Raw genomic sequence first — 24,396 nt, forward strand, 5'->3', positions numbered from 1 at the left:
ACACACCTCAGTGACAAAGAGTAAAAGGCTGGAAAAATTTTGTCCAAGAAAATGGTCCCAAGAAACAAGCTTGAGTTGCCATTCTAATATCTAATAAAATAGACTTTCAACCAAAAGTTACCAAACAAGATGGGGAAGAACACTTCATATTCATCATAGGAAAAATCTACCAAGATGAACTTTCAATCCTGAACATCTATGCCCCAAATACAAGGGCACCCACATTCATTAAAGAAACTTTACTAAGGCTCAAAACACGCTTTGGACCTCACACAAAAATAGCAGGAGACTTCAACACCTTATTCTTCAACACCCAATGGACAGGTCATCAAAACAAACTAAACAGAGACACAGTGAAACTGACAGAAGTCATGATCCAAATGGTTTTTACCAGTTATCTATAGAACATTTCACCCCCAAACAAGCACCTCACGGAACTTTCTTCAAAATTGACTATATACTCAGATGTAAAACAAGCCTCAACAGACACAAGAAGATTGGAATAATCCCATGCATTCTATCAGATCACTGTGGAGTAAGGTTAGACTTCAATAACAACAAAAACAGAAAGCCCACATACTCGTGGAAACTGAACGGCTCTCTGCTCAATAACTTTGTCAGAAAAGAAATCAAAGACTTTATAGAATTCAATGAAAATGAAGACACATCGGACGCAAACTTATGGGACACAATGAAAGCAGTGTTAAGAGGAAATTTCATAGTACTAAGTGCCTTCATAAAGAAATTGGAGTGATCCCATATAAGCAACTTAACAGCACCCCTGAAAGCTCTAGAACAGAAATAATCAAACCAAGAGGAGTAAAAGGCAGGAAAGAGTCAAACTCGGGGCTAAAATAACCAGTTAGAAGCAAAGAGAACTATACAAAGAAACAACAAAACCAAGAGCTGGGTCTTTGAGAAAAACAAGATAAATAACCCTTAGCCAAACTAACTAAAGGGCCCAGAGACAGTATCCAAATTAACAAAATTAGAAATGAAAAGAGAGACGTAACAACAGAAGCTGAGGAAATTAAAAAAAATTATCAGAACCTACTACAAAAGCCTATACTCAACAAAACTAGAAAATCTAGATGAAATGATTTTCTAGACAGACACGAGATACCAAAGTTAAGATCAGGTAAACTATATAAAGAGTCCCATAACCCCTAAGGAACTAGAAGCAGTCATTAAAAGTATCCCAACCCAAAAAAAAGCCCAGGGCCAGATGGTTTTAGTGCAGGATTCTACCAGACTTTCAGAGAAGAGCTAATACCAACACTCCACAACTATTTCAGAAAACAGAAACAGAAGGAACAGTACCTAATTCATTCTATGAAGCCACAGTTACTCTGATATCTAAACCACACACAAACCCAATAAAGAGAGAGAATTTCAAACCAATCTCATTTAGAAATATCGATGCAAAAATTCTCAATAAAGTTCTTGCAAACCAAATCTAAGAACACATCAAAATAATCTTTGACCAAAATCAGCTAGGCTTCAATCCAGATATGCAGGGATGGTTCAATATATGAAATTCATCAACATGGTACACTATATAAACAAACTATATTAAAACACCTCTATATAAAAAACGCATGATCTCTCATTAGATGCTGAAAAAGCCTTTGACAAAATACAACACCCCTTCATGTCAGAAGCCCTGGAGACATCAGGAATTCATGGCACATGCCTAAACATAATAAAAGTAATATATAGAAAACTAACAGCCAACTTTAAAATAAATGGAGAGAAACTAGAAGTAATCCCACTCTCTCCCTATCTATTCAATATAGTACTTGGATTTCTTTTTTTTAATCTATTTATTCTTTTTTTTTTTTTCGGAGCTGGGGACCGAATCCAGGGCCTTGCGCTTGCTAGGCAAGTGCTCTACCACTGAGCTAAATCCCCAACCCCAGTTCTTGGATTTCTAACCAGAGCAATTAGATAACAAAAGGAGATCAAGGAGATATAAATTGGAAAGGAAGAAGTCAAAGTATCACTATTTGCAGATGATATGATAGTATACATGAGTGACCCAAAATATCTAAGAGAGAATTCTTCCAGCTGATAAACAACTTTAGCAAAGTGGCAGGATATGAAATTAACTAAAAAAAAGATTAGTAGCCTTCTTTTATATAAATGATAAACAGGCTGAGAAAGAAATTATGGAAACACAGCACTTCACAATAGCCACAAATAGTATAAAATATCTTGCTGTAATTCTTACAAAGCAAGTGAAAGATCTGTGTGACAAGAACTTCAAATGTCTGAAAAGAGAAATCAAAGAAGACCAGAAGATGGAAAGATTTCCCATGATCATGGATTGGTAGGATTAACAGTGAAAATGGCCACCTTACCAAAAGTTATAGATTCAATGCAATCCCCATGAAAATTCTAACACAACTCTTTGCACACATGGAAAAAATAATTCTCAACTTTATATGGAAAAACAAAAAACCTGGGTTAGCCAAAACAATTCTCAGAAATAAAAGAACTTCTGGGGGTAATTGCTGTCCCTGACCTCAAGCTATACTTCAGAGCAACAGTGATTAAAACTGCATGGTATTGGTACAGACACAGACAGGTTGATCAATGGAATAGAATCAGACACCCAGAAGTAAACCCATATACCTATGGACACTTGATCTTTGACAAAGCCAAAAACATACAGTGGAAGAAAGAAAGCATCTTTAATAAATGATGCTGGCCTAACTGGTGTTCTGTATGTAGGAAAATGAAAACAGATCCATATTTATCACCTTGCACAATGCTCAAGTCCAAATGGATCAAGGACCTAAACATAAAACCAGATACACTGAATCTAATAAAAGAGAAAGTGGGAAAGAGTCTCAAACTCATTGGCCCAGGGCGAAATTTCCTGAACAGAATACCAATGGCTCAGCTTCTAAAATCAACAATTGATAAATGAGACCTCATGGAACTGAAATGATTCTGTATGGCAAAAGACACTGTCACTAGAGCAGTTCGACAACCAATAGATTGGGGGAAAAATCTTCAGTAACCCTACATCCGATAGAGGGCTAATATCCAAAATATATAAGGAATTCAAGAAGTTAACCTCCAAACACACAAATAACCCAATTAAACAATGGGGTACAGAGCTAAACAGGATTCCCAAAAGAAGAATCTGAAATGGCTGAGAAGTACTTAAATGTTCAAAATCCTTAGTCATCAGGAAAATGTAATCAAAATGACCTTGAGATTCCACCTCACACCAATCAGAGTAACTAATAACAAAAACTCAAGTGACAGCAGATGCTGGCCAGGATTCAGAGAAAGAGGAACACTCCTCCACTGTTGGTGGGATTGTAAACTGGTACAATCACTCTGAAAATCAATTTGGAGATTCCTCAGAAAATTTGGAAATAGTTCTACTTGAAGACCCAGCTATATTCTTGGGCATATATCCAAAAGACACCCCACCATATCATAAGGACATGTACTTCACCTTGTTCGGAACAGCCTTATTTGCAATATCCAGAAGCTGGAAACAACCCAGATGTCACTCAATTCAAGAACGGATACAGAAAATGTAGTTCATTTACACAATGGAATACTATTCAGCTATTAAGAAGGAGGACATCATGATTTTTGCAGGCATATGAATGGAACTAGAAAATATCCTGAATGAAGTAACCAGATCACAAGGGACATGCATGGTAGGTACTCACTGATGAGTGGCTATTAGCCCAAAAGTAAGGAATACTTAGGGTAAAGCCTACAGACTGTAAGAAGCATAATGAGCAGACATGTTCAAATGAGGAGGCTTCAATCCCACTTAGAAGGGAGAAGAAAATAATCATGGGAGGCAGAGGGAGGGAAGAACCTGGGTCGGAGAGGGAAGGAGGAAGGGAAAAGGGGAACAGAATCGGATATGGGAGGGAGAGAGCGAAACCCAAGGGAGAGAGAGGGCCAAGAGAATCAATAGAAATATGCAGCTTCTGGGAATGGGAGGTGGGGGAGACTCCCTAGAAAGTAGCAGAGACCCAGGAGGTAAGACATTCTCAGGACTCATTGGGAAGTGACCATAGCCCAAATGCCTAAGAGTGGGGAGAGGGAACTTTTGGAGTCCATCTCCAGTAGAAAGGGCCTCGAGGGTCAGGACAGGATTACTAGCCCACAGTCAAAATTCTTAACCCAGAATTCTTTCTGACTAAAAGAACTGCAGGAACTAAAATGGAGAAGAGGCTGAAGGAAAGGAAGTTCAATGACCAGACCAACTTGGGATCCATCTCATGGGGTACACTAAGACCTGACACTATTGAGCTATGACGTGTTTACAGATGGGAGCCTGGCATGGCTGTCCTCTGAGAGCCCCTACCAGCAGCTGACTGAGATAGAAGCAGATACTTACACCCAACCAGTGGACTGAAGTCAGGGATCCCTATGGTTGAATTAGGGGAATGATTGAAGGGGCTAAAGGGAGAGCAACCCCGTAGGAAGACCAGCAGTCTCAGCTAACCCAGACCTCAGGGAGCTCCCAGAGAATGACCCACCAACCAGGAGCGTACATGGGCTTGTCTGAGGCCCTGGCACATATGTAACAGAGGACTGCCTGGTCTGTCCTCAGTGGGAGAAGATGTGCTTAATCCTCTATAGAGACCTGAGGCCCTAGGGAAGGGGGAGACCTTGGTGGGAAGGGGAGTGGAGCACACTCTTGGAGGCCAGAGGGAGGAGGAATGGGATGAGGAATTGTGGGAGGAGGAACTGAGAGGAAGCAATGACTGGAAAGTAAATAAATAAACATTTTAAAAAAGAGTGGTATGTCTTCTTAGCAATAGAACAGTAGCTAAGACAAATACTTTCAAATATGTATGTACACATTTATGGTGCTGGCCTAAGTGGCGTGTAATTCTTTTCTGAATGGAGATTAAAAACAAGTAGCCACTTTCCCATCCTGATCCTCATAAAGGAAAACAAAGAATTACAGCACCAAGTCCCCAAATTTCTACTTTAATTCTTAAAGAGAACACTAACATATGAGACATTTTTAGGGAGTGGTTTGCTTATAAAAAATAGTTTGTACATTGACTAAAGACATAGTTCAGTTGGTAACATGATTACTCACTCATAAGGAGCCAAATCTCATCCCCAGTGCCCAAGTGAAAAGGGTGTGGAGGTGAGTGTTTGTAACTCCAATGGTGGGAGAGTGGAGACAGGTGGATTCCCAGAACTCTTGGACCTAGCCTAATTAGCAAGTTCCAGAGCAGTGAGATGTCCTATCTCAAGAAATAAGGTGGACATGACTGGATCAATGACACCTGAGTTTGATCTCTGTCCTCTAGAGGCACACATGTGCACGTCCCCTCCCAGTTCCCTACCCCCCCCCACCTAGTTTACACAGAAAATCAATTTTTCAGGAGGAAAGCATCATGATCTCTTGTTTTAGTCAATTGCGTGTGTCAACTTCCATTGTGTATGCTACCTTCTGATTACTGCACCCTCACCTCTCTCATTTCCCCCACATCCTTACTACCTCCCCCACATCCCTGCCACCTCCCCCACAAGTCTCTTTCTCACATTCATGTCTCAACTTCAACATAGCTGGACTTTTTACTGACTCATCTCATAAATATCAACACACCTAATATCTATATTATTATAATTTTATACATAACACAATCTGTTTTAAGGAATTGCCATGTTTTTAATAGTTTAATTCCCATTACCTTCAACCATTTTTGAAGAATGCATTTTCTAGTGAAAATTGAACAATGAATGCCCCGCCAGGTAGACAGTTGTAGTTCCATATGTCCAAGGCCCAAATTGCTAAAAACTAAAATCACTTGGTGGATTAAAATTAAGCAGACTATAAGAAGGAAGCTTGGAAAATGAAAATTTAAAAATATCATTAAAACATTTCTTTTTCTGATTCTTACTGGCATTACAAATTTAAATAAGGGTTAAACTTTATTAGAAAAACCATTTGGCCGCCTCCCCAACTCTACTATACTTTTAAAGGAACTGTATACATTCGAGCATATGAATTAAGCATCTTAGCCAATTTTAGTTTAATTTCTGTGGTAATTTGAGTTGTGCATGTAGCAGAACAATGCTTTTGTTATGTCCTCGCAGAGCTGCAGAGATCTTTAAGCAAATTTGCATGTGCCTATGAAAATAGAACACGTGTTTAATGAGCACTAACTTTCGTTAATTAAAATCAACACCCTTTTATTTCGAGATGAAGACTATAGTGAAAAGAAGAGGCTTATTTACATGGAGAGAAAGGTAATCGTTTTCATTACTGTATCCACTTAGATTTCTGCACAATTATGTGGCTTTCTGACTTTCCACCCTAGTTCCCGTTCCTTAGAACTTCTGCAAGGAAAATGCTAGAGGTGCCATTAAAATAGGACCTCTTCCCTGTACGTGGAGACTTTTGACTGGAGACTTTTGACTGCCGTGGTGCCCTACAGGGTATTGTTCTGCTTCTCACTAGGAGCTCTACCAAGCTGGGCAGACCGAGGCCAGAGTTCACAGTAGTATCTTGGCTTGGTAGACAGAGAGCTAATAACCTCCCAAAAGGATCACACTTTCTAGTAAAACAAAACAAAACAAAACAAACAAAAACAGCACTTAACTGAAAAATTAGGATGGAACTTTCTAGGTCTTTGGGATCTTTTTTTCCATTTATGCAAGATGAGTTGACAAGAGCCACTCAGACCTCCGACACAGATTACACATGCAACACAGCTAAAGTATGGACTGAATACTTTATTTAATCAGGGACTTGAAGCGGCTCTGGGCCTGTGGTCCCTATTTTCTATTAATCTAATATGCTTTCTCCCATCTACTTTTAACTAAGTTACAAGATTGCTTTGGGAGGGACTTTAATAAAGTCACCATTATTTATCCTCTCCTTTATCCAGACTAGTATATGTTTAAGCTGAGCACATTAGTTCCCAGTTAAGAATTGTCATTTTTAGATTCCCTCTGAACATGGTGTGACCACCATGTGACCTCATCTAGTTTGTAGACTATGATTAGAAAACACACTCGGGGTGGGGTGGGGTGGGGTGGGAGGGAGAGGCGAGGAGGGGAGGGAGGCGATCGGAGAGGGAGGGAGGCGATGGGGGAGGAGGGAGGCGAGCGGGGGAGGGAGGGAGAGCGCTAGCGAGCTGTATCTCTCTAACTTCTGGGTCATGCCATTGCATGTAACTATCTCTTTAATCATTTTCCCATCCTTGCTGAATGGATCTTTGCCCTTGCAAGTGAGAACAATTCACTGGGTGAGAAGGAATCTGGTTCTGTCGTGGACCTCTGAATCTCTTGCTGCACTGCTTTGGGGAACTGCACTAGCTATAGTTGAGCTCTTACAGGTTTCTCCAAGGCCACTTGTCAGAAAATGACAACCATTTGAGGGTGGGGCCTAGTAGAAGGAAGTTGGATCAGAGAGGGAGTGATCTTCAGAGGAAGAGAGGAATACTGACTGCTTCTGTCTTTGCTTCTCAGTCCCCATAAGGTGAGCAAATTTGCTCCAACATGTACTTTCTCTTATACACTCTGCTTCTCCATAGAATCCATAGACTTGATCATAGACTGAAACCATGAAGCAAAAGAGATTTTTCATCCTTCGACATTTTTTATCTTTTTTTTCTGCCTAGCAGCAGAACGCTAACACACACGTTTGATATAGTTTAAGCCATTTTACTTTTTATATACAAATGAAGCTCAGACTTTATAGTAGTGGTTCTTCATATGAATGAGCTGTTCATTAACTGACTCAGAAGGGAGCTCTGCAGACTCTTCAGCTCTCTCTGTGCGCTACTCTCCCTTTGCTAGTCCCTCGCCTTTTGGAAATCTCACACTGGATCTACACTCCACTCGGAAGATTGCTGGGCCCTTCTCCTGTCATGCCCTGGAAACTTTCTCCATGTAGTGACGTAATCTAAGGCTGTCACCTAATCCTCACCTCATTCATCTCCTAAGGACCTCTGTTCTTCTTTACCCAATGGCCAGTGTTTTGAGTCACATGGAGTCTATTTTAATTATTTCAAACCAGATTTTGAAAAAAAAAAATCTGGATCCTCTTATTCCATTTCTATCTCCACGAATGAGTTCTGATCATATTTTCAAAAGTCTGTGCTGTGTGCATCACTCCTGTGCTACTGTTATCTCTGTGGCCAAATACCCTTAAGAAGCAACTTAAGGCAACAAAGCTTCATTTTGGTTCAGGGAATGAGGGAGGAGCCATGGCAGTGCAGACTGGGTTGTGTTGACAGTAGATAAGGCTACTTATTCCCTGATGCTGAGACTTGGATGCAAAGAGAAAGCATAGAGCCAATGTTGGACTGTCTTGCCCCACAACAACCCACCTTTACCAGCTGGGCTCTGAAGACCTCATGAGCTCCACACACAATGCCACCAGCTGAAGGGTTAAGTGTTCCAACACATTCTACATTTGAACCTTAGCAGCACTATCTGGCTCTGGAAAATTATTTTGATATCAAAACCTGTGAAGTAGACAGACATGAAAATTTGGGGTTTTTTTTGTTGTTATTGTTGCTGTTGCTATTTTTGTTTTGTTTTGTTTTGAGACAGGATTTCTCTGTGTATCCCTGACTGTCATGGAACTCACTTTGTAGACCAAGCTGACCTTGAACTCAGACAGCTGCCTGTCTCCACCTCCCAAGTACTGGGGCTAAAGGTGTGTGCCACTGCTGCCCAGCTCAGACATGAAAATTCTGATGCATGAGGTTGGTAAAAGTATGGGAAACTGGCAATTCATATTTTCATAAACTGAGGACTGAAGCAAAGATTTTACATATTTTTATAGAAAGCAATCAGGCATTATTATAAAATATTAATTGTGAACATCTGTTGACTGACACGTCCACTTAAACTATTTTTCCTGAGGAAATAACACATAAATACATAGTATGAATATGTCAGGATAAGCAACCAAAGGCTGAAAGTCCATCTAACAGGAGGTAACTAAATTACTGAATTATGGTATACTTGCATGTTGAGATATTGCAACTATTAATGAGATTAAGACATTTTCCTTTTTAAAAAGTGACATCACCACTTGTACAACACTATTAAAAATATGATTCTGCTTATATAGTTATTTCACAGGTAACACTAAAATCTTATAATCATATCCATTAAAATGTCAATTGAGACTTTTTGGAAGGGAAGGATGTTCCATTTTCATATATACTCCTGAAATCCTTGACCTTTTTATTTTTTTTTTTAGTTATGGGACAAAAATATTTTATAATTGGTAGAAAGAGCATTTTAAAATCTGACACCAGAAAACAAATGTGAAATGCTCACATTTGATTGGGAAATATGAACTCCAATATTCTTTTTTTTTTCTTTTTTCTATTTTTCAGAGCTGGGGACCGAACCCAGGGCCTTGCGCTTGCTAGGCAAGCGCTCTACCACTGAGCTAAATCCCCAGCCCTGAACTCCAATATTCTTAACTGTGTGCTGTTCAGTAGCTCTAGGGACTGGAATAGCACTGCAGTCGGTCTAGTGCTGAGAGTCCAGTGTTAAAAATCCATGATGTCCTCCCTCCCTGCTGCTGCAGGAGGAATGTGAGCTGCTTTATGTGAACCTTGGACACTCCCTGTTGGAGACACCTTTACATTGGCTCAAGTTCTTCCTGCTTTCCTCTCAGTTTCAAGTGACCTTGTTCCTTGGCTGCAGTCTTTTGAAGGTCTGGGAGATTTGGATGGGAAAGCTATAAGCGATCGCAGGAATCTCATCAGCCACTCTTTGGTGGGCTGAAAATTTCCAGAATGGAACACAAAAGGAAGACCCATAAATTGACCCTTTTCCTTTCATATTATTTCATTTTTATTCTTTTATTGTTTTGAGATTACAATACATCACTCCATTTGCCTTCCCCTGCAAAACTCTCCCTTATACCTCTCCTCGCTCTGTTTCTGTTTCATGCCTCTTTTTTCACTATCATTGCTATGTACATATTTTTCATATAAAACTAGAGTTTAAAAACATATTGCCAGAGTTTAAGACATCACTGTGTGTTGTTTTAGTTTTCACTCAATAAGCTTATCTTCTCTCAGACTTATGTAGGACTGAGTAATCTTTTCCTTCCCAAGCTTCTTTGTTATCTTGGCAAGGATGGAAACGTCCAAATTATTTTGAATTCCTTTCTGGTAGTTTACTTCATATGTTTAGTTGGTTGTTGTATCAGTTATTTGTTTCACTGCTGCAAAACAATATCTAACACAGCAATGCAAGCAAGGAGGCATTTATTTTGTTTCATGGTTTAAGGATATAAACCATATGGCAAGGATACAATGGGGACAGGAGCTTGAAGCAGCTTGTCACATTGTATTCAAAACTATTACAATGTTACCCTTGTCAGGATAATACTGAAACACATTACTTTTAAGCCATACCTTTTCAAAACCTAATCCCGTAGGGTCATGGCTAACTCAGAATTCAAGATCTGTTGAGTCTAACGTCCAAAATTCCATAGTGCTTAACAATTGCAACACTATTTAAAAACCTGAAGAACAAGTCTTAACTGAGACTATAGGTAATTTCTTAACTGTGATTACCTATAAAATCAGTGACTAATTACATACTTCCAATATATGATGTTACAGAATAAACATAATCATTCCAAAAGAGAAGAATGAGGCCATAGCAAATAATGACCAGATAAAAGTAAGACAAAACACCGTAGGGCGAAAACCAAATATATGGCCTTTGGGGCTCAGGATGGAATCATCTGGCTTACAAAGGGTATAGGCAGTTCTGCAGCCTGTAGCACACATAGCCTCTCTCTTGATCAGGTACCACTCGAGTGCACAGCTTTCTTCGGCATAGTTCATGATCATATAGCGTCTCTAGCATGCTCACATCTCTACATTTAGAACTTCATTCAGTGGCATCTCGTGGCCTCCTTATAGGGACTCAGACCCTGATACACATTTACTGGCCTCATCAGCTCTTTGGGACTATGGTCCAAAACTCCACAATCCATTGAATTTTTCACTATTTATTCTACAAAATTTGTACTACATAGGCAACACTGCTAACTTCTCTTGCCAACTTCAGATAGCACTTAACCTCTGGGTACTGACCCAAGGGAAACACTTCCCTCATAAGTAGTCTTCAAGAGGCAAATTCAGTTCTCTTCTTTCAAATGAATTTATATTTTCACAAATTGGAGCCTCCCATGGGTGAAGTCTGACCATCAGTGCGCCTTTCCTATTGTCCCAGTGCAGAGTAAGTTTCTCTTTAACACTTATAGTCTCCTTGTGCAGCTATAGAGAGTTTAAGGCTAGCCTGGGAACATGTGATCTCATCTCAAAACAAAACTAAACATTCTCTGGTCCTTGTAATGAGTTCTGTAATGGCTCATTATAAGAAATTATAACTGTGTTTATGCTGCTGTCCTCTTCTGTCAATTTCCCCTCCCTTTTTCATTTTCTTTCCCTCTTGGCTGTTCTTTACCTAGACTTTAAGAACTTCCTTTCATCTAAGATTATGTATTTTGACTCATAGTATGATGAGCTGTGGTGGGAAGGGACGCAGGGTATGTGGAATAATAGAAGACAGAGGCAATGTCTTGGAGTTGTTCAAGAATGGAGTTAATTAGATAGTATTTTGATTGGCTTCCATCCCAATGTTAAAGTTTTCCGAAGCTTACATCAAAACCAACGATCTAATCAAGACATTCCAAGCCTTTATCAGTCCTCTTAGTTGCTTTATGGGCCTTGCAACACTGATTTCTGCTTGTCTCCTCTTGCTCACTGCCCTCCCGCCCCACCCTGCACCCTCCCCCCCCACAGTCACCCTCCTCCCTCTTGCCTCATCCCCACAGACTGATGGACATTTTTTATTGCCAAGGCCAGTTTTTCCTACAAATGTCCTCCAACTCCTAGAGACCTCCAGAAATGTCTGCCCCACTCCTTAACATCATGCTTCTGCAGCTTTTACCGTTTTTCCCAGATACTTACTGGAGTTCTCAGAGTGGTTACCAAAGCTATACTAAATGAAAACTTTCAAGAGTAAAAAATAAGAACAAAGAGATGTCGAGCCAGACTTTGCTCCAATACTTGGAAAATTTCAACAAAGAAATTTGTATATGCACTCCAATCATTTAGGCCAAGGACTCTCTATTACCTACCTTGTGCTCGCTAACATCTGCGCAGCGTTCTAGAGTCTGGTGGTTAATAAAGGTTTGATTCGAAAGTCTGTCATCAATTAATGAAGGAAGTTTTACATTTAGCAACACTCTTGGAAGGCAGTTATCAAGTGAATTCCCTTGCCTTCGTTTTTGGTAACATCTGCATTAATTCTTCAGTGTTTCACACCAGATTTTCATGCTCCAGTCTCAATATTTATATGGTCTGATACTGTTTTTAAAACTACTTTTAAAGTGAGCATACAATGTATTAGATGTCATGAGGGCATTTTTGTACAATGAGTGTTTCAATAGATTTGCCTTTCTCCCCATTCCTCTCACAGACCTCCCACTAGCCCTAGTCTCCCCTTGTAACTCCTCCTTCCTCTTTTTTGTCTTGTTCCACACAATCTGATATTCCTTACAAATGCTTCTGTCACAACAAATCAGTTAAACACTTGTTAAATACTTACATTTTGTAGGGCCTTTGTTTATTGGAAACTTCTAGAGAAGTCTCCTAAATTCTAACAATGATCTCAGGTAACTCATGGAGAAGGATTTGAAAACCCTTATTCCTGTAAATTTCAGCATATGTTAACTGGAATAATTGTTATCTAGAGCTTTATACCACATATAATTCCCCAAGCATGGACTTGACAGTAAAATCTTTGAGATAGAATTCTAGGAAGTAACACTTTGGTGACCTGAAACTAATCTAGTATCTCACAAATTTGTTTACATTTGAAGTTCTGCAACGTGACTGTGCATGGCCGCTCATATCTGTAATCCTGGCACTCAGGAGCCTGAGACAGGAAGACTAGGAGTCTGAGGTTAGCTTGTACTACACGGTGAGACATTATCTCAAAATAACTACTAACTAACTAAGCAACTTGCTAACTAATTAAGCAACTAACTAACTAATGATTTAGTTTATCTAAAAGACAATTACATCTCAATCTCTATAGAGGGAATAAAGATCTCTCCCTCTATAACACCCCCTTACCCCATCTATCATCTGCCTGCCTATCCATCTATATCCTAAATCAAGTGATTTCGCCATGTAGCCAAGCCTGGGAGCCACTGGCTATTATTTATTGATTCAAAGCCCATGTGTTCAATATAAAATATTGTAGTTCTTATTCTAAAACTTATGGATACTTTGCCCTTTACCAAATGCAGCAAACTGGAGAGCTAGGAGCTGGCCCTTCCTCTCCCATGGGCAGCACGGGAGAGCTGGCCCTATTGACTACGGTGCAGGAGAGGTAGCTAGCAGGCTGACAAGCTCAGCTACCTAGCCCCCAGGCCCAGATCCTGGGCTTTGAGCTGGTCCACCCCAACATCAAGCACACCTATAAGCTGTTGGAGTGAAGAGGCCAGTCTTACAGAACTCAAGCTTCAGGATCTCCATGACTCAGGGAAACAGCAGGATATCCGAGAGGCATCTTGGTGAGGGTCCAGCATTGATGGTGTTGCAGAAGTTAAGAGACCTCAAACCAGAACGATGACTCATTTCAATGAACACTGGCACGTAGGCTGTTTGGACAAAGGAGTATACTATGGACCATACCGCAACATCCACAGCAAAATCTATTTAATTTAATTTAATTTTTTATTTTCTTTCACTGGATAGGTTGCCAGGGTGGAGAATAGATTTGTAAGGACCAAGAAATGAATGGGCTTGGGGTGCATGGTGTGAAATCCGTGAAGAATTAATAAATTTTTTAAATGGATGCATAATGTGGCACCTTTACTGAAAATGAATAATTTACATATCTAAAGTGAAAGAATTCTTTGTGTAAAATCATACCTCAAAACTGCCATTAGGAATTTACCTGAGAACACATGTAAATGCTGTAAACTCATAAATGGTACATCTCTATACAAACTAATCCATAGTTTTACCTTTAAAGGCACTAAACATTCTGAGCTTCGGGCAGGAGAAGGATAATTGTGTAAGGAACTCACCTTCTCAATTTGCTTCATTGGCAAGTTTATTATTATTCGGGTTACATCTGCTCCGCTGACATTGAGGACAGTTTCCAGGCACTGGTGGCTAAGTTGGCAGTGGCATGTGCTACCTGTCTCATTAGTTCCAACACTGAACCACAGGAAGCAGTAAGTCTTACTTAGTACAGAGGAAACAGCCTCCTCCTTCCCATCCTCCGGTCCCTTCCTGTTTCCTTTTTGTTTCTGATCCTGGGTTCCTATCATCATCTCCCACCCACCCCCGCCTCCGTGATGGTGGTTTACAGACCACCTTAAAAAAAAGAAAGGAAAGAAAGGAAACACCCACTTGGAACAGATCAGAAGTCAGAAAAAAAAAAACTTGTGCATCTAAAAATAGTATACCAATAATAATTAAAGCGCTTCCTTTGCCTTTACAGGAGTAGAAAATTTCACAATTCAGTTGGACTAATTAGTCTCAGTGTCATACAGAGTTGCATCTGATCATTCTTTGGTTCCCTGCAATTTTTGGTTCCTGCAGTTCATTTTCATTTGCTGGCTTCTTAATACAGCCTGAGGCTTCATCTGCCTTTGATCTCAGATAGACTATATTCTTTCTGGAAAACATGCAGTAAATGATTTCCCACCACACTCTGTTGTATTGATAGAGACATATTATAAGGGCTGACTACTGACTCTCAGATTTTTGTATTTCATGCCCTAAAGAAACTTGAAAATTATTAATAAGCTTTCTGTTAAATCACTGAGTATTAGCCTTGGCACCACTTGAAGCCTATAGATTCTATAGTCTAGGCTAAAGTGGAAGTTAGACTATGTAAAAGCTAGCAGGTTGATTAATCTCTTTTCAAAGACTTTACTTAAAACTCTAATTATGAATCCCATGCTTTCCTCCTAGGCAGTAGCCGAATAGCCAATGGATGTTTGCAATTTGCAGGCGAGGACTCAGCACCGAGGGTTAGGCTTGGGCTGTTCAATGGGAGCTTTCTTCTTACCTGGACCGCCCCCCACGCTGGAATCAGTAGGCAGGCTTCTTACTCAGTCCCATCAGCTTTCCCTCCTCCTCTTGGACCTGTATTCATTCTCTACCCAAAAGCTACACTGATCTTTCTGAAGTACAAATTTAATTATCTCTCCTTTCTTCTGCTTAAAGCCTTCTGGTGGCTCCTCGTGGGGTGTTCTCTCCTGCTGCAACCACACAGAGCTCATTCTTCTCCATGGAAATGGAATGAGGGCTTTATTTGTTTATTTTTGGAGATGAGGTTTCTCTTTAAAACAAGTTTAGAATTTAATTTTTGATAATTTCATACATGATACAATGTGTTGAGCTCACTCCCCATTTTGTTCTCTCTTATTCTCTCCCCATTCCTGAAGACCGCCTCGTCCTTCCCAGCCATCCCCTTCTTACTGACATACATGTCTTCTTTGTTGTTGTTTAGCTCTTGTGTTTGACTGCATTGCGAAGATGGCTTTTGGCTTTTATGCAGCCGCCCTGTGTACATGACTATGTCAGCAGGTCACACTCAGAACAGTTTCACCGCAATCCTGCCCATCTTCCAGCTCTTAAAATTCTGTCTCGCCTTTTCTGGGATGTTTGCTGGGCCTTTGAAGGGGTGATGCAGATGTCAGAGGAGGCAAAAGGAATGCTTTTATGAGTTCATGAGTACAATATTCAAGTCAGATATGGATATGACATGAATATTGTACTCATGAACTCATAGAAACTGTGGTTACCTACATCTCCATTCTCCAGCTTACATTCCTTTTGCCTCCTCTGACCAAGGATAACAGCCCAAAACCATGAGTATAAACAAGGCTAGAAGGCAGTTCAACAACACGACCATTTAGATAAGTAACAATAGCAGGTTCTACCCTAAGACCCAGGATTGTACCAGCCATGGGCTTTTGACTAGAATTGCAGTACCAGACATGAAATTCCCTCTTGTAGCTTATATTTATTTAGAAAGTGGGTAGTTGCCTGACTACAGTCATTTAAGTATGGTGCTGTCTTGACACAACTTACCTGAAAGGCTGATTTTAGAGCATGCAAAATTCAGTACTGTCTAAAACCATGGAAGTTTTGTCTCCCCCAGTAGTAGAAACCACATTGTTTGTTCTTCTTCAGCAGTAAAGTCTGACCATGTAGTTTATGTGGGTAATCGAGGGCAATGACAAGAGCCTGTGTTTGTTGGAAAGCTCTGGAGATTCCCTGACCAATAATAACTCATAGGGATATATCCCATGCCTTGTATTGTGATTTTAAGTCATAACCCATGTCTTCTTAGAACACCAACTATTGGTTTTCAACTAGCTTTAGAACCAGGTATGTTCCTTCTCATGAGTAGGCTTTAAATCTAAGCAAAAATGGCTTGGTTACCCACAAATGATCGTTCCTCAGTATATAGGACTACAAGGGATGCACCACTATGCCCAGTTATACTCTTAATTTAATACTGAGGGGGAAAGGGTCAATACATTGTTGGCAAAAAGAAGCTAAAGGAGGAAAAGCTCCAGACCATCGTTGCTATGTTTTCCAGTAGGTACAGGAACTGGACAGCTACATAGCTGAAACCAACCATGAAAGAAAGCAACCATGAGAGGTTGCAATCACCCCATTGGTGGTATCAAAAACCCTATTTTTTGTTGTCTCTGATTCTTGGTTGTAGAGTGTTGCCTGTGCCCTGGACAGCTCTCAGCCTGAACCTACCTGCTCTTGGGGGTTGGGGAGGAATTGGCACCAAGGAATCAACAATACAGACTCTGGGAGCCAGTGAGAAATGTTGCAGCAAGCTCATCTGAGCACTTCGAGGTCCTTTAATACCCTCCACTTGTGCCCTCCTCTCCCATTGGTTCCAAGAAAATATCTATTTTAAACAGCAGTTCCTGATTGGCTGGCATTATGTGCACCAGCAATCCTTTCTCTCTCAGGCAATCCTCAATTAGGTCCTCCTGTAGGAGATGCTTTTGCAGCTATACATCCCCCCAGCATTTACATAGAGGCAGCCCTGTTCTTCCTGCCACAGTAGAGGAGATTCTATGAGCTAATTATTCAGCCCCTCCTGAATTATGTGGAATAACCTAGCACAGTTCTAGAAAGGCCGAGTTTCACCAAAATTAGTTAGGAATATATTTCTATGCTACAGCTATTAAAAACGATGAGTTCATGAAATTTGCAGGCAAATGGACGGATCTAGAAAATATCATCCTGAGTGAAGTAACCCAGACCCAAAAGGACACACATAGTATGTACTCCCTGATAAGTGGACATTAGCTCAAAAGCTTAGAATACCCATGATATGACTCACAGACCATATGAAACTTAGTAAGGAGGAAGACCAAAGTGTGGATGCTTCAGTCCTACTTACAAAGGGTAACAAAATAATCACGGGAGATAGAGGAAGGGGGAGACCTGGAAGGGAGAGAGGAAGGGGAGAGGGGAGGGAAGATCAAGTATGGCAAGAGACAGGAGAGAAGTCCAGAGGGTCAGGAAAATGAATAGAAATATGCAGCAGTGGTGGGTGGGGACCAGGAGGGAGGACCTAGAAAGTCCCAAACACCAGGGAAGTGAAAGGTTCCCAAGACCCAGTGGGGATGACATTAGCTGAAATACGCAGCAGAGAGGAGATAGAACTTGAAGAGACTACCTTGAGTAGATTAGGCATAGCCCCCAATTGAGAAACGAGGCCACCCACCCGTCTCACTTTAACCCAGAATTGTTCCTGTTTAAAAGAAATGCAGGAACAAAAATGGAGCAGAGACTGAAAGGACATTCAGACCCTGCCCCACCTTGGGACCTATCCCATCTGCAGACACCAAACTCTCACACTATTGCTGATGCGAAGAAGTGCTCCCACACAGGAGCCTAGTATGGCTGTCCTTTGAGAGGCTCTGCCAGCATCTGACTAAGACAGATGCAGATCCAGCCAACCATCGGACTGAGCCTAGGCACCCCAATGGAAAAGTTAGGGGAAGGACTGAAGGAGCTGAAGGGGATTGCAACTCCATAGGAAGAACAACAATATCAACTAACCCTCAGAGCTCCCAGGGAATAAACCACTTTCCAAAGAGTATACATGGATGGGTTCATGGCTCCAGCTACATATGTAACAGAGGATGGCCTTATCTGACATTAATGGGAGGAGAGGCCCTTGGTCCTGTGGAGGCTTGATACCCCAGCATAGGGGGATTTTAGAGGGGTAAGGCAGGAGTAGGTGGGTGAGTGGGAGAGCACCATGTTGGGGGTGAAGAGGAGGGGGATGGGTTGAGGGATTACAGAGGGGAGACTGGGACATTTGAAATGTAAATAACTAAAATAATGAATTAAAAAATAAAAGTAGAATTAAGAAAAAGAGTTGAGTTTGAGATTATAGCTGAGAGGGAGAACGTTTGCCTAGCATAGTCAGGTCAAGGACACTGAATGTAATCCCCACTATCAGGAGGAAACAAAGTTTTAAAAAGTATTGATTCAAACAGATTGCAAGTCTCTTTGTAATGTGGGCCTGTTTCATCAATTCAGTCTTCATGAAAACCTTAGAAATTTGTTCAGTTACCAGTATAAAGGTATAAAGGACTGTACAAAAAATGCTTAAATAATAAAGTCATTTTTCTCCAATTCCAAGAACTATAGACAAAGAAAAGAACAATTCCAAGGATGATTTGTCAGCTTAACTAAATGGCAGTGGCTAGATCAGAATTTGCAATTTGTGTGCTTTATTTCTTTTCTCTGCATGTATGCACGTGGGTATATATTCTTGTGTGCATGTACATAGAGGTCAAAAGAGTAAATCAGCTCTTGCTCCTTGTTCTTTCCCCTTCCCCCTCCCCTTGTCCCTTCTCTCCCCATTCCCCTTCTCCCTTCCCTCCACATGGCCTGCCCCTACTCCTCTTCTACTCTTCTTCTCTCATTAAACCTTTCCGCGTGGAAAAAAAAGAGTAAATCAGGTGTCTTTCTTTATCTCTGTCTTAGCTATGGTTCTACTGTTGTGAAAAGACACCATGACCAAGCAACTCTATAAAAGAAAATATTTAATTGGGGGCTTGGTTTCAGTTTCAAAGGGTTAGTCCATCATCATAAGGATGCCAGCATGGAAACAGGCAGCCAGACAAGCATGTTGATGGAGAAAGATCTGAAAGCTATATCATGATCTGCACACACACACACACACACACACACACACACACACACACACACACAGAGAGAGAGAGAGAGAGAGAGAGAGAGACAGAGACAGAGACAGAGAGAGAGGAGAGAAAGTGAGATGGAGAGAGATACACAGAGAAGCAGAAACAGACAGAGACAGAGTCAGACAGATAGACAGATGGACAGAGACAGAGACAGGGGCCTGGTGTGGGATTTTGAAACTGCAAAGTCCCCTACTCCAGTGACATTCTTCACTTTGGTTAGCAATGGCCGGGTATTTTATGCAAGTACTAAAGACTTACCTCAGGTCCTCTTGTTTTTTTTTTTTTTTTTGTTTTTTTTTATTAACTTGAGTATTTCTTATTTACATTTCGAGTGTTATTCCCTTTCCCGGTTTCCGGGCCAACATCCCCCTAACCCCTCCCCCTCCTCCTCTCTATGGGTGTTCCCCTCCCCATCCGCCCCCCATTACCGCCCTCCCCCCAACAATCATGTTCACTGGGGGTTCAGTCTTAGCAGGACCAAGGGCCTCCCCTTCCACTGGTGCTCTTACTAGGCTATGGTCCTCTTGTTTTTAAAGTAATCATCTTCACCCTCTGAGCCATCTTCTCACACAACCAGCTTAGGAGAGAAGAGTCTCCTCCTTGGTGTCTAGGGTGGCAGGAGCAGCTCCAGTTTTCTGCTGGTCAAGAAGGGATGGTAGCTTTACCTTCTGAGCATTTATTTTAGCTTCAAGAATAGCCCGGGCAGGGGTGGGGGAGGGGTCCTTAGATCTTAAGCTAGACCTGGATCACGTGTCCACTTTTAGACTCATGATTATGAAGAAAAAAATGTTGTTAGTTTTCTTTCTTTTTTCTTAAGTTTCCTTTTTTTCTTTATTTTATGCACTTGATGTTTTTCCTGCATGTAACATGTTTTTCCTTCATGCCACATGGGTGAAGGTGCCCAAGGAGCTAAAGATAGTTGTTAGCTGTAATGTGGGTTCATGGGAACCAAACCTGTGTTTCTGCAAGAGCAAGAAGTGTTATTAATCACAGAGCTATCTCTCTGGTCCCCAACGTGCCTTGTTTTATTTTCTTTCTGTCCTTAAAGGTGCAGACAGACAGAGGGAAGCCAGGCTCTAGTGAAGGCAAGGAACAGTGCTAGCCACATTCCTGTTTCCACCTTACTTTCTTCATCCTTCTACTCTCCACCCACCATGACTACTGTCACCCCCCAAATAAGGGCTGGCAGCATTATTATTATCTCCAAATGCCGCTCTTTCCCTGGTTTCCGTATCCCTGCATGTAACTCAGGCTGCACCTGAACACACTGCCTTCTCTTCTGCTTATGCCGTCTTCGTCTGGATGGCTCCTACCCTACTGCTGCTCTCTGTCTAGATAGCACATGCTTTAGGTACAGCTACACAGCGCCAAGGCTTCCTGCTGTGAGTCCTATCCCAAAGACTCCTCAAAGTACATTCTGACTTTCTGTTTACTTGTTACTATCCTCGACTGGACTGTGAGTTCTTTTATGACTTGTTGTCTGTGTCTTTCCCCCTGGTGTTCCATATAGAGACCGCACATGATCAATAGATACAGACGAGTAATAAATTGTTAAAAGTAAAAGAAGAAGGCCTCTACGATACGCTCCTTACTGAAATCCAACACCTTTAATTATACACTAATACATGCTCTTAAACTTGAGCCTTAAACTGATTGACAGTTACCTGGGAGGTGGGAAGGCTTGTTAAAAATACGTATATGTGAGATTGAAGCATCTTCACATGGGCCTTCCTTCTTGTTTAACTTCTTAGGGTCTGTGGGGGTACATCATGGGTATTGTAGACTTTTTGGGTAATATCCACTTACCAGTGAATACATACCACTTTTGGGTCTGGGTTGGATCACTCAGGATGATATTTTCTAATTCCATCCATTTTCCTGCAAAATTTGTGGTGTTCTTGGTTTTTTTTTTGCATCTATTCTTTAGTTGAGGGACGTCTGGGTTGCATCCAGTTTTTGGCTATTATGAACAAGGTTGCTACATGTGTCCTTGTGGCATGGTAGAGCGTCTTTTTGGTAGAACATCTATATGCTCAGGAGTAGAATGGCTGGATCTTCAGGTAGAACTATTTCCCATTTTCTAAGCAACCGCCAGATTGATTTCTACAGTGGCCGTGCCAGTTTGCAATCTCACTTAGAAATGGAAGCAAAATAATCACAAGAAGCAGAGGGAGAGAGGGATCTGGGTAGGAGAGGGGAGGAAGAGGGGAAAGAGGGCAGAATCAGGTATGGGGGAAACCCAGAGGGCCAGAAGAATGAATGAAAATACGAGGTTCCAGGGATAGAGTTGGGGAAGTTTGGGGGAACTTTTAGAAAGTCCCAGACATCTGGAACATGAAAGGCTCCCAGGACTCAATGTGGGTGACCTTAGGCGAAATGCCCAACAGTGGTGAGACTGAACGTGAAGAGACCACCTCCGGTAGTCAGACAGCGCCCCCAGTGGAGGGATGGTGACACCAACCCACCTTCACAATTGTTAACCCAGATTTGCTCCTGTTTAAAAGAAATGCGGGGACAAAAATGGAACAAAGACTGAAGAAAAGACCAACCAGTGACTGGTCCAACTTCGGATCTATCCCACGAGTGGGCACCAAACTCTGACACTATTACTGATGCTATGTTGTGCTTACAAACAGGAGCCTAGCGTGGCTGTCCTCTGAGAGACTGTAGCAGCAGCTGACTGAGACAGATGCAGATACTTAGAGCAAACCATCGGACTGAGGTGGGGGACCCCTAGGGAAGAGTTAGGGGAAGTATGGAAGGAGCCGAAGGGGATGGAGATTCCATAAGAAGACCAGCAGTCTCAACTAACTCAGACTCCAGGAAGCTCCCAGAGACTAAGCCACCAACCGAAGAGCATACATGGGCTGGTTGGAGGCACAGACATAGCAGAGGACTGCTTTGTCTGGCCTTTGCGGGAGAAGATGCGTCTAATCCTGAAGAGACTTCATGTCCCGGGGAAGGGGCGCAGAGAGTACTCTCTCAGAGGCAAAGGGGAGGGAAGATAGGTGAAGGACTCTGGAGGGGATGCAATAATTGAGATGTAAATAAAAAAATTTAAAAATATGTATTTCTGTACTTGGCATTCAAAAGTTCTCATTTGTTAGTTTCAAGGTAGGATCCAGGGAGCCCAGTGGATTTTAATAAGAACCAGTGCTTTGAAATGCACCCACTCTTTTGTCCTAGAAATGATTTTCAACGCTAGGACAATTAGAAGAAAGAGATAGATTAAAACTTACAGTGGCCCGAGAAAACAGTGCAAACCAGCTCTATCAGGTCTGGACCTAGTGACTGTTCAAATTTATCTGCCAAGTTAAAGTTCGGATATAATGAGCTGGACTGCCCACGTTCAAGCTGATACAGTATGAGTTTGTTAAGCAAGAGATTTTAGGTCTTTTTTTTTAAGGTTTATTTATTTATTATATACATTGTAGCTATCTTCAGACACACCAGAAGAGGGCATCAGATCTTATTATAGATGGCTGTAAGCCACCATGTGGTTGCTGGGATTTGAACTTAGGACCTTTGGAAGAGCAGTCGGTGCTCTTAACCACTGAGCCATCTCTCCAGCCCGATTTTAGGTCTTAAGAAAACTGATGTACCTTTCTGTTTTTTTTGCTTTACAGATGAGAAGCTGCCATCTGGGCTCCGGGAGATGCCATCACTTGGTTAGGCTTGTTCTCCCAGATGATTTTTGATGTCCTACAGACACTTACATGTTACAAAACTCCCCTTCTCCTCCTTCCTTTCCCCTCTTCTTGGTTCGCTCTCTTCTTGCATCAATTGATTTATTGTATACACGCTGACTGATTCTGAAGGAACAGAACTAAAGACTGAGAGAGCACACAAGAATCGACCGTTATTTCTCTTAATGGCCGCAAAATTTGGAGACCACCCAGCTCCTGCCTCCTATGATTTGCTTCTGATTGGGTCAGATGCTTGGCTCAATGTCATTAAAAATAGAACAGAACCAAAAATAAGCATGTGTTTTAGTTTAATCCTCCTTTTGCAACTCAACCTTGAACGTCTAAGGGACTAATTGCTTTGAAATACATTTGAAGCAACAGGTAGATGAAAATACAAAGTTACATCTCTTTGGTCTGTCCTGGTTGTCAAAATGCTCAGTTCACATTAGTAAGACTTAGCTTTGTTCATTTCTTTCTTTGCTAATAGGCTTGTACTGTAGAGGACATATGAAATGTGTCCGAAAGCATTTCAGGCCACAGATAAGAAATAGCATTAACGTTTCCCGTACATAATAAATTTGAGAATTGCATTTGTAGTGACAACAGAGGAATGAACATTGTTTTGGAAGATCTGATGTTTGAAATTATTTGCCTTAGAGAAAATGATGCTTCTTTCCCGTGTTTTGAAGTTAAGAGTTGTATGAGAAGGGAAGAGCCTTGTGCTGTTTGTTTGGTCTTTCTCTATCATAGGAAAGGAATTTCTTTGAGAAGATGATAACATCTCTCTGAGATCCTCTTTGATGAACTGACATTTTATTCATGTCTCAGAGGAGCTGAACTGACATGAGACACTCTAATGGAGAGAGACATGTTTTCTAAACAAGGTATTCTATTTTTTGTGACCTCTGCTCTCCCGTATGTGACTTAGTATAAGCACAATTTACAAACCGTAAGCTGACCTTCTTCAGGCTTAGCGTTCACTTGGAAACAACATGGTGGAAATGTCAGATCGAAGCAAACAGCTCTTACGTCCAAGTTGTGGTGTGGATGTTGTATGTCCTGGGAAATGTCAGTTCAGCTTCTGTCAGTCCACGTTGTGTCAGAAAACTTCCTAACGATTCGTTCTTCCAATTTCGTTATTCTGTTACTGAAACTGGTTCCTTCTTGTCACGTTGCCATGCTATTCCAATATTTACTCTGTTGTAATTTCCTTCCTAAATTGACTTTTGTCTTGCTCTTCTGAATTTTCCCAATACTCCTGAGTTTCTGGGTTTTGTTTTCCTGCAAACTTCTTATTAGCAATTACTTTCTGAAGAATAATTCTTTTAAAAGTTTAATGAATTGAAATCATGAATTTATTTGATTTATATATGTGCATGTGTGTGCAAGATTGCTTGACCGCGTGGATACTTATGGAGTCCGGAGGCTGGT

Source organism: Rattus norvegicus, chromosome 4, assembly GCF_021556685.1.
Source record: "Rattus norvegicus strain SHRSP/BbbUtx chromosome 4, alternate assembly SHRSP_T2T, whole genome shotgun sequence".
In the NCBI taxonomy this organism is placed as follows: Eukaryota; Metazoa; Chordata; class Mammalia; order Rodentia; family Muridae; genus Rattus; species Rattus norvegicus.